Source organism: Vulpes vulpes, unplaced genomic scaffold (genome assembly GCF_048418805.1).
Source record: "Vulpes vulpes isolate BD-2025 unplaced genomic scaffold, VulVul3 u000000729, whole genome shotgun sequence".
NCBI classification, from domain to species: domain Eukaryota; kingdom Metazoa; phylum Chordata; class Mammalia; order Carnivora; family Canidae; genus Vulpes; species Vulpes vulpes.
This window is the reverse complement of record NW_027325764.1, coordinates 57,188-67,353: the sequence shown is the minus strand read 5'-3', so window position 1 is coordinate 67,353 and position 10,166 is coordinate 57,188. Positions and strand designations below refer to the sequence as shown.

General features: G+C 33.0%; 1 long non-coding RNA gene across 2 annotated transcripts; it reads left to right on the top strand.

Annotated features, from left to right (window-relative positions):
- Window positions 1–15: 15 nt before the first annotated feature.
- LOC140597240 (uncharacterized) lies at window positions 16–8,824 on the top strand. 2 transcript variants are annotated; one of them, XR_011999105.1, is made up of 3 exons: window positions 16–6,750; window positions 7,172–7,218; window positions 8,054–8,824. It is a non-coding gene; the product is annotated as an uncharacterized lncRNA (long non-coding RNA). The 2 variants fall into 2 exon arrangements; XR_011999104.1 differs by having other exon boundaries at window positions 7,172–8,824.
- The last annotated feature ends 1,342 nt before the right edge of the window (window positions 8,825–10,166 follow it).

Genomic DNA, 10,166 nt, shown 5'->3' with positions numbered 1-10,166 from the left:
GCTTTTTGTTTCTTTTTTTCCTCTGGGTATCTATATGTCGGCATATCTAACAACACTTCTTCACATTTGAAAGATGAGAAAATTACTAAATCCGCAAGTCCTTATATCTCATATAGCATCTGGCTTATATGGTATCTAGCAAATGAACCTAAACACCTTTAAGAGCTTAATAGTCTCTTTTTCTCCTAAATTTTAAAATTATTTCACAGTAAAACATTTTGGTATTTGGGAATGCATTTTAAGCTTCCCGTTGAAAATCACTGAATGTATATCCATCACCTCTGTATAACAAACTAAGCCAGAATGTTTTATAATTACTATTAAAATGGAAATCCCTAAGAACTAAAAATTTGAGATTTCCTTCTGTAAAACTGATTAATTAAAATTTTGATCCTGAGTTTTCCTGATTTAATTTTTTCATAAATAGACAAATAGATATTTATATGGTCTGCCAACTTCAGCTTCAGTATCTAGGGGGAAAAAGTTGTCAGACAGGCATGTAATAATCATATTGGTCAATCTAGCTTGATTGCTTTCTTCCAGCAATGGGCAGTTGTAATTTCCTATCACATTTATAGTCAGTATATTTGAGAAAGGGCAAAATAGGTTAATGAAATCATTATAATTTCATTCAAATGATATATATTTTAAAAGCTCAATTAAAGAAACAGATACCAGGGCACCACATTTTATTTTGCCTTATGGAGACCACTTTGCTGTAGTACCTTTAAAAGATACTGAAAAAAAACACATTTACCAGTGCTGAAATGAATGTGAAGTCATTATCATTACTAAACATATCCATAAAGTAAATTTATTGTGAAAAGAGATGATGTGGTTTTTTTTTGAAATTCATTTGTTCTTTCATCTATCCAATGCATGTTTTATCAAATTCTTCTCCTTTTAAGATGGCATAACTGGTTTTAAAAGAGTACTCAGAAGTTAGACTAAGCCGGAATTTAACATCATTGCTTATTATTTGTTTGTTTTTAAGCAAGGTAATAAGTTTCTTTAATGATAAGTTTCTTTGTAAGATGGACATATTGATGTTACTATCCTCATTGTAATAAGGGAAAGAAATAAATATAAAATTACAGCGACTGATATACAAGATGTTAATAAATTTTATTATCATTTTTATTGTTATTATTATGTTGCAGCCTTTAGAGCTGTGGAACAGGTAGAGTTGAATAGTATATTCCCTTCCCCTCAGCTTACTGGTGTCCAGGTAAGAAAGCAGAGAGATAATATTAATATGGTAATATTGTGTCAAGATATGACCTAAACACACTTTATCTAAATTAACTCACTTATATTGTCAATGATTGTATGAGGTGAAATTTGTGGGTGTCCCCATTGTACAGACAAAGAAATAGTATCTCCAAGTTATACAGCTAGTTAAAGCTGAGTTGGGGGGCAACTGAGTGGCTAGGGGTGCCTGAGTGGCTCAGTTGGTTAAGCGTCTGCCTTCAGCCCAGGTCATGATCTCAGGGTTGGGATGGAACCCTGCATTAGTCTCCTTGTCCAGCAGGGAGTCTGCTTCTCCCTCTCTCTCTCCTTCTGCCTCTGCCTACCACTCCTCCTGCTTGTGCTCTCTCTCTCTCTCTCTCTCTCTGTCAAATAATTAAATAAATAAATAAATAAAGTCTTTAAAAAATGCTGAGTTGGTATATGAATCTAGGCAGTCTGGATTCAGAGTCATTGTCTTTGTGTTTGTTTAATCCTTAACATTATAACTGTATGCTTCCTAATTCATACTACCTATGAACCCTTGATTCTTTGGATTAGAACAATACCTAGAAAAATCTGAGATACTTCAGAATCTTTCTATCAGTACTCTATTCATGGCTATGAAATCTCAGGTAATAACCATAATTTCTTCCCATAAAAGAAAGAGAAATGGCTGTCCCCAACCACATTCAGTGTTTTTCTTCTAGTTATAACTCAGCCATCAGGATATCGGTCTCTGCACACAAAATAACCCAAATTTCCAGAGTGAAAAGGAATTTCTCCATATTTTACAATTATTCTAACATCCCTTGCCCAAGATAAGCAAAATCCATAAGGGCATTCGGCCATGACCTTTCCCCCAAACACTACTGCTCCTTCTGGCACAAATAATCCATGTTCTTCACCCAAGTCATTTATTGCACATTTGCTCTGGACCCAGCAGCAGGAAGATAATGAGAGAAATTCAACGCTACTATCCCCACCTTCTGGAAGCTTACAACCTTTTTAAACAAATATGCAACCATAATGTATGACCTCATTATGGCATCATGAAAAAAGAATAATATCTATGTCCAAAACAAACTTGCATATATGTAAAATGGCACTTGGTTATAAATACAGTGCGTTCTGCTTATTTTAGAATTATTTTCTGCCCTCACTCAATGATAAAGAATCCAGACATTTTTCATTTCCATAGTGTGGCAGGGGAGGCATAATTCCTATTTCATCCTTATGGAGACAATGTATTTTCTGGGGAATTCCAGGTTTATGGGAGTATATTTTGACTTTAAAAGAAAATTGTTTCTCTCTTGGCAACACTTTAGACACCAAATATGTAGATTTTCTACACCAAGAAATTCTCCAATTTTCTGCAGATACCAATTACATGTCCTACAATTTATTTTAATTCCGTTACTAACTACCCAGGATCAGTATGCAGACCCCAATGATTAAAGCTTCAGACTGTCCCACCTCAAACACCAATCACAAGTAGTGGGTCCCCAGGTTACCCACATTTTTGCTGGAATTGGCTACAAATCAGAGATTCTTTTTTAAAAATAATTTATTTATTTATTTGTTTGTTTGTTTGTTTTAGAGAGAGCACACATACGCACAGGTGCCAAGGAACACTGTATATACTTTTTTTTCTTCCAAAAATATGTAGCTAAGTGCAAGAATAACATACATTTTACAAGTTTTAACTAGTCAAGCTAACAGTTTTCACAACATATCTTCTTCTAATATAATTACAAGGAAACATTTCATGTAGTGTGATTGTCACTAGAAAGATTCCAATTTAACTATAATAGCATTAGTGAGTAACAGGGCATGGAAATGAGCTGTACAAACTAGCACCATAAGGAAAAGATTTTATATCCACACTATTTAGAATGGGATCACTACTATCTTTGTGTCTCTGTGATTCCTAAGTTTCTCAGGTAAAAATAAACTTAACATAGTTAAACAAATAACATTTAAAATGAAAAATTCAAGTTTCTATTGAGTCAGAATTTGAGGCAAAGATACAATTAATGTTTCCTTTACCTACACTCTCCCCCATACACACATAACTAAAATCAATTAAGACCTATCGTCTCAATTGATAGTAAATTTCATATAGACTAAAATATGCTCATCCATTTTAAGCTATTCTTTTGTCTCAGATTTCCAGCACACTTGGTTACATACAGGTATAGATATAGATTAAGACTACATAAGGTATCTGCAATATAGGGACTTATGCAGATATGAACAAAGTGATGGAAGTAAATATTAATTGATTAATATTAATATTAATAATTAATTCTAATAACTTTTTGACGTATGACAAGGAGGTAATTCCCAAACTGGGAAACATTTTCATTATCTTTCCAACCCATGCATTCTGAGAGGTAGTTTTAATAACATATACCACTAATATAATACATTTGACTGTTTATTGATTGATTGATTTTTGTTTTATTTTATTTCTTTTTAAGTAGGCTCCACACCCAGCATGGAGCCCAACACAGGGCTGGAACTCACAACCCTGAGATCAAAACCTAAACTGAGATCAAAAGTAGGTCGCTTAACTGACTGAGCCACCCAGGTGCCCATAAGTTTGACTATAAAAAAAAAAATTAAGTATTGTTTCTCTAAATCAAACCATAATAATTGAAGGGTACTAAATTTCAGTCTGTAGTGAGCTATTAATTAAAGATGAACATATCTGTGTATTTCAACAGAGCAGAAGGTGTTGAATTTCAGGAAATTTGCAGGCCTAGGAGATATTTGCATTTTTAAAAGGAATCACAAGAAACACTATTGTATGAATTTTACACCCACGGATCTCCTAAATTTTAAAATGAAACCAATAATGTGTCTTGTTCCAAAAGTATGATTGACTTAATGTGTTGAAGTTTTTTGTTTTTAATATATATAGTTTTTCCATGACCAATTAGTTGATATACAATGGCCTGTGTCTTCTCCTACAGTATGTGATACATTTTTGGTGAACATGCACTATATTTGCTGCTTCCATAATAAATCTTCAAGTTATCTAACAGAAAGATGTTTATACAATGGGTACAGATGGTATAGACTGACAAATTTTTAGACATTACTTCTTAACACAGTGTCTTTTAACACAGCTTCTCTGGAATGTTGCATATAGGAATTCTAGTTAGAGAAAACATATGTAAACTATGTCTTATAATAAAAGGTAATTTTTTAATCTTTATATTTGTTGTTTAAAATGGGATTGCTAATGTCTCTGTTTCAGCCTTTATGCTAGTTTTATTTTTTGAGATGTAATTAACTACAATAAAGTCTAATTTATAGTTAGAATTTGGTAAGTTGTGACAATATATAAACCTGTGAAACAATTAATACAATCAGGATATTGAACCCATCTCCATAACCTACAAAAATTTGTGTCTTCCCTTGGTAATCACAGTTCCCAACCAAGCTACCTCCAATCTTTCCTAGGCAATAACTGATTTTATTTCTGACATCTTTTATTGGTTTGAATTTTCTAAAATTTTCTTTAGTTAGATCCTATAGTATATGCTTTTTTGTGTGTGTCTTATTTTTTTTAAGATTTTATTTATTCATGAGAGACACACACAGAGAGAGAGAGGCAGAGACATGAGCAGAGGGAGAAGCAGATTCCCTGGGGGGACCCTGATGTGGGACTTGATCCCAAGAACCCAGGATCATGACCTCACCCAAAGACAGATGCTCAACCGCTGAGCTACCCAAGTGCCCCTCAGTTTTAAGATATTATGAATAATAATATTATGAATATTATGAATAAAACTACAAACAATTTGCATATAAATCTTTGTATAGGTATTGCTTTTTTTTTCCTCTCAGGTATATGTCTCAGATAACACAGTAGTGTTATGTTTAACCATTCAAGGTTTAAATCTTACTATTTTTGTTTCCATTTTTCCATGTGTTCTTTGTTGCCTTTTTCTTCTCTTTAATTTATACTAATTGGATATTTTTATGAATTCACATATCACTTTTGTTCACCAATTAACTATAAATACTTATTTTAGTGATTGCAGGTTGATGGTATATATGTTTAACGTTTCAACACTTCAAGTAATATTAAACCATTTCATGTAAAGTGTGAGAACCTTATAATAGTATACTTCCATTTCTATCCTCATGGCCATTTGTTATTGTTGTCACACATTTATTTCCCCATATGTTATAAACTCCACACCACATTGTTATTATTTTTGCTTTAACGGTAAATAATCATTTTTTCCAGTTTAAAATTGTGGTAAAATATACATGATATATTAAAATTGACCATCTTGAGGGGATCCCTGGGTGTCTCAGTGGTTTAGTACCTGCCTTCGGTCCAGGGCAAGATCTCGGAGTCCTGGGATCAAGTCCTGCATCGGGCTCCCTGCAAGGAGCCTGCGTCTCCCTCTGCCTGTGTCTCTGCCTCTCTCTCTCTCACTCTCTCTCTCTGTGTGTCTGTCATGAATAAATAAATAAAATCTTAAAACACACACACATACACACCTCCCTGTTTATCTACAATGGCTGTGCAAATTTGCATTCTGATCAACAGTGCACAAGGGTTCCAATTTCCTGGAAAATATCCCATGTACAGTTGAAAAGAATGATTGTTGTTGGGTAGAGAACTCTATATATATGTTTGTTAGATGTAACTGGTTTAGTTGTGTGGTTCAAGTCCTCTATTTCCTTCTTCCCTCTCCAGAGAAATCTCTTCTGATTTTTCTAATCATTATTGAGAGTGAAGTATTAAAGCATCAAACTATTATTGCAAAACTATTTCTTTAAGGCTTCTTCCAAGAAGAAAGATTAGATTACCAAGGGAAGACAACCTTGCTTTATATATTTTGATTGTTATTAGGTATATAAATGTTTATAATTTTGTATCATGCCGTATGAACATTAATATATAATGTCCCTTAACTTTTATTACCTTTTTTTCATTTAAAGTTTATTTTTTCTAGTGTTACTATAGCCACCCTCTCCTCTTTTGGTTACTATTTGCAAGGGTTTTTTCCATCTTTTCACTTTCCACACGTTCGTGTCTTGGATCTAAAGTGAGTCTCTTATAGACAGCAGATAGTTTAACCATGTTTTAACCCATTCAGCCATTCTCTATGTTTGGATTGGAGAATTTAATCAATTTATATTTAATGTAATTACTGATAAAGACTTCTGTCATTTTGCTATTTGATTTACATCAAATATGTCTTATAGCTTTTTTGTCCCTAATTTCTTGCATTACCATATTCTTTCATGTTTAGTTGATTCTTTTAGTGAAACATTTAAAGTCCTGTCTAACCCCCTCTTGTGTGTATTCTAAAGCTATTTTCTTTGTGAATACTATGAGGATTATATTTAAAATTATACCTGAAACTATAATAATATGCTAATTTGAATTTGTCAATACTATATGAAAGCTCTGCTCCTTTATAGCTCTATCCCTATTCCTTTCAGGTGCTGATGTCACAAAATTACATCTTTATATGCTGTATATCCAAAACCGTAAGTTGATATTTTTTTAATTCACCAGTTTTTTTAAATTATGTAGAAAACAAAATGTGGAATTACAAACCAAACTTCCAATGATACTTTTAGACTAATAATAGTATTTTAAAAAGTTTTCATTTCTTATTCCTACAAAAAACAGAAAGTAAAGTTACCAACTATTGTTACAGTAATAATAGCTTTTGTAATTGCTTATATATTTATATTTCCTGAAATCCTTGTTTCTTCATACATCTTTCAGTTACCATCTATTATATTTTCCTTTTGACATTCAAGACTCTAGTATTTCTTGCAGAGCATGTGTAGTGGTAACAAATTCCCTCAGATTTTTATAAGACAAAAATCTTAATTTATGATATTTTTGAAGTACAATTTTGCTGGATATATTATTCTTGGTTTATACTTTTTCTTCTTTTAGAACTTGGAATATATCAGCTCACTTTCTTATGGCCTCCAAAATTTCTGGTGAGAAATCTGCTTATAATTTTAGTGAAGATCCCTTATATATGATAAGTCATTTTTCTTTTGTTACCTACAAGATTCTCTGGTTTTGGCTTTTGGCAGTTTGATTAAAATGGGTCTTGATGTGGGTCTTTGAGTTTATCCTGAATAGATTTGGTTGAGCCTCCTATACTGGCTTGAATAGTAATCTCCCAAAATATATATCCACTCAGAACCCATGCAGGTGACTTTATTTGAAAGTGGTGTCTTTGTAGATACAATCAAGTTAAGATGAAAACATAGTGGATTAAGGTGGAGCTTAAATCCAATATGACTGGTGTTCTCATAAGAAGAAAGAGATTCATAAACAAATCCAAAAGGAGAGCACCATGTAAAGACAAAGGCAGAGAGTGGAGTGATATATCTACAAGTCAAGTAATTTCAAGAATGGCCAGCAACCACCAGGAACAAGGAGAGAACCTCCGGTCACCACCAATCTTGTCAACACTTTAATTTGAACTTCCAATCTTCTGAATTAGGAGAAAATAAATTTTTGTTGTTTTAAGCTACCCAATTTTTAGTAGTTTGTTACAGTGGCCCTAAGAAACTAATAAAACTCCCCTTAGTCTTTAGATGCATAAGGTTGCAGCTGAATTTGGAACTTCAGTTGTAGACCTGTTGGAATGAATAAGTTTCTTTCACAAATTAGAATAGCAAATTAATGGAATCCTTATTTCCTAGTGATGAAGTTTAGGTAATGTGAGATTATATAGTGTCATGGTGTTTGAAAAATGTATGAAGAGTTTTAGGTTTATGTGGATGTAAACTCGGGGTCCTTGCTTTCTGTTGTCCTTTTAAGATACGTCAAGGGTTACTGTACAAAAAGAAGGACTTTCGAGAGACTGGAGACAAGGATAAAGAAGAAAAGATCTGAGAGCTATTTCTAAGGAGGAAAAAATGGCCTACCCCAATACTGATTCCCTCCCTTATGTTTTCCAGAAATATTTCAGGATTTCTATGAGCCATTGTCTGCTATAAGCTTATCACTCTTACTCTTCCCTAAAATACTTACTTATTATGACTATCTGATATAAATTCACCATAATATTTTAGTTTAAGGAAATAAGTTCATTTTTTATTGTATTATTATTGTCACTGTTACTATTTTCAATAACAAGCTGTCAATTTAATCGGGAGCAGATATGACTTAACACACTTGAGTAGAAAAGGTAACTCTAAGTTTCTACCAGCTATCTTGCTTTGTCTTTTTGCCAACAGAGATGTCCCAAGCAGAGATTGTTCCTTTAATCACAGTCCGTAATGGAAAGGCATATAAAGCATACAAACATATAGCTCCTGATTAAAAGTAAATGTGCTTAAAATTACTAAAAGTAATGTTTTATGCCACTGAAGTTTGGGGGCTATTTGTTACCAAAGCAAATCTATCTAAAAACAGTCTTTAAAAATAAAAATGTAACAACTTTTACAAGACTAAGTTTAATGGTTGGCAGATGATTAATGGGTAAAATGAAATTTTGTAAATTTCTTCATCTTTCACAGCTTAGATGGAATATATATTGTTGTAATTGAAATATCACAAAAAATAAAAACTAGAACTATTACCATTTAATATTTCTTTCTTAATTCTCTCTCCTATTAGTAGCCTTAAGTAACATTTATTAGATTTAGCAAATGTGTATGCATTGTAATAGGACTTTATGGAAACTCATATCATGGTTTGGAATCACTTTCCACATTTATGATTTGGAATCATTTTCCACATTCATGATTTTTCACATCCTTGTGATGCGCTCTGCGCAATAAAATATAAGGGAAATCACAGTGGATCAGTTATGCATTTAGGCCTCAAGTGTTATTGAATACTTCTGCCTATTTTCTGGAACTCCTTCTATGACTATGAGAGAAAGCCAAAGATAGCTTATTGGAAGATGAGAGACAGGGGGGATGCTAGAGCCAGCTCTTATTGACTTGGAGGAGCCAATCATGTGTATCTTTTACGAACTTCACATTCAGCTAAATCACATCGTCGTTGCTAGACCAAAATTACCAAGGCTGAACACTGATCTGCCTTTCTGAGTCAAAATGTTTTCTCAGTGTTATCTCTTTGTATTGGGGTCTTAATTCGGTAAATTTTTTCAACATTTGAAATCACTGAGTTTCTGAAATCTCTATTTTATTTTTTATTCCTACTTGCAAACTGGCCACTTTTTTTCAGTTTGCCTCTTTTTTTCAAAATACGTTTCTTAAAGAAATCACCCCAAACTGAAACATACTACCAATGCCAATCTTTAGATCTAAACATTTCTTAGTTATCCAGTCTTCCTTGTAAATTACTTCAAAAAACAATTTTATCAAATATTTCACCAATGCAGTCTTTAACTTCTGATTAACGTTGTCTTTTACAATCTGGAGAATTTATAAGCCAATGCCACATACTTTATTTTTTAAGGCACCACTTTACTTTTGATACTATCAACTGGGAGGTTTGTCTCAACATTATACTCCATCAAGAATATAATTTGGTGACGATTCTACTGTCTGCAGTGAGATGTAGATTGCTGTGGTAGTGAAAGGGGACATTGCAAATTATGTCCTACTTCTTAGAGGTTTCTACTCTAAGAAGCACATGACTTCATATAATGTGTGGAGTGGCAAAGAATAATACTATCATTTTCCCAAAAAGGGGGAAAGCAAAAATCTACAATAACATTAATGATTACTACGGTAGCTATTAAAAGAAGAAATAATAGAATATCACATATACCAGATCTAAAGAATGACATGATTTGAGGAAGAAAGACATGTGGCTATTTGTTTTGGTGTACAATGATATAATCACATGCAGAGTGCAGAGTGCAATATTGGATGTGAAAAGAGAGCCAGCATCTGGATGCTGCACAGAAACAGTATCAATGACCAGTTAGTCTTAACAAGAGCAGCAGGGTGAAGAA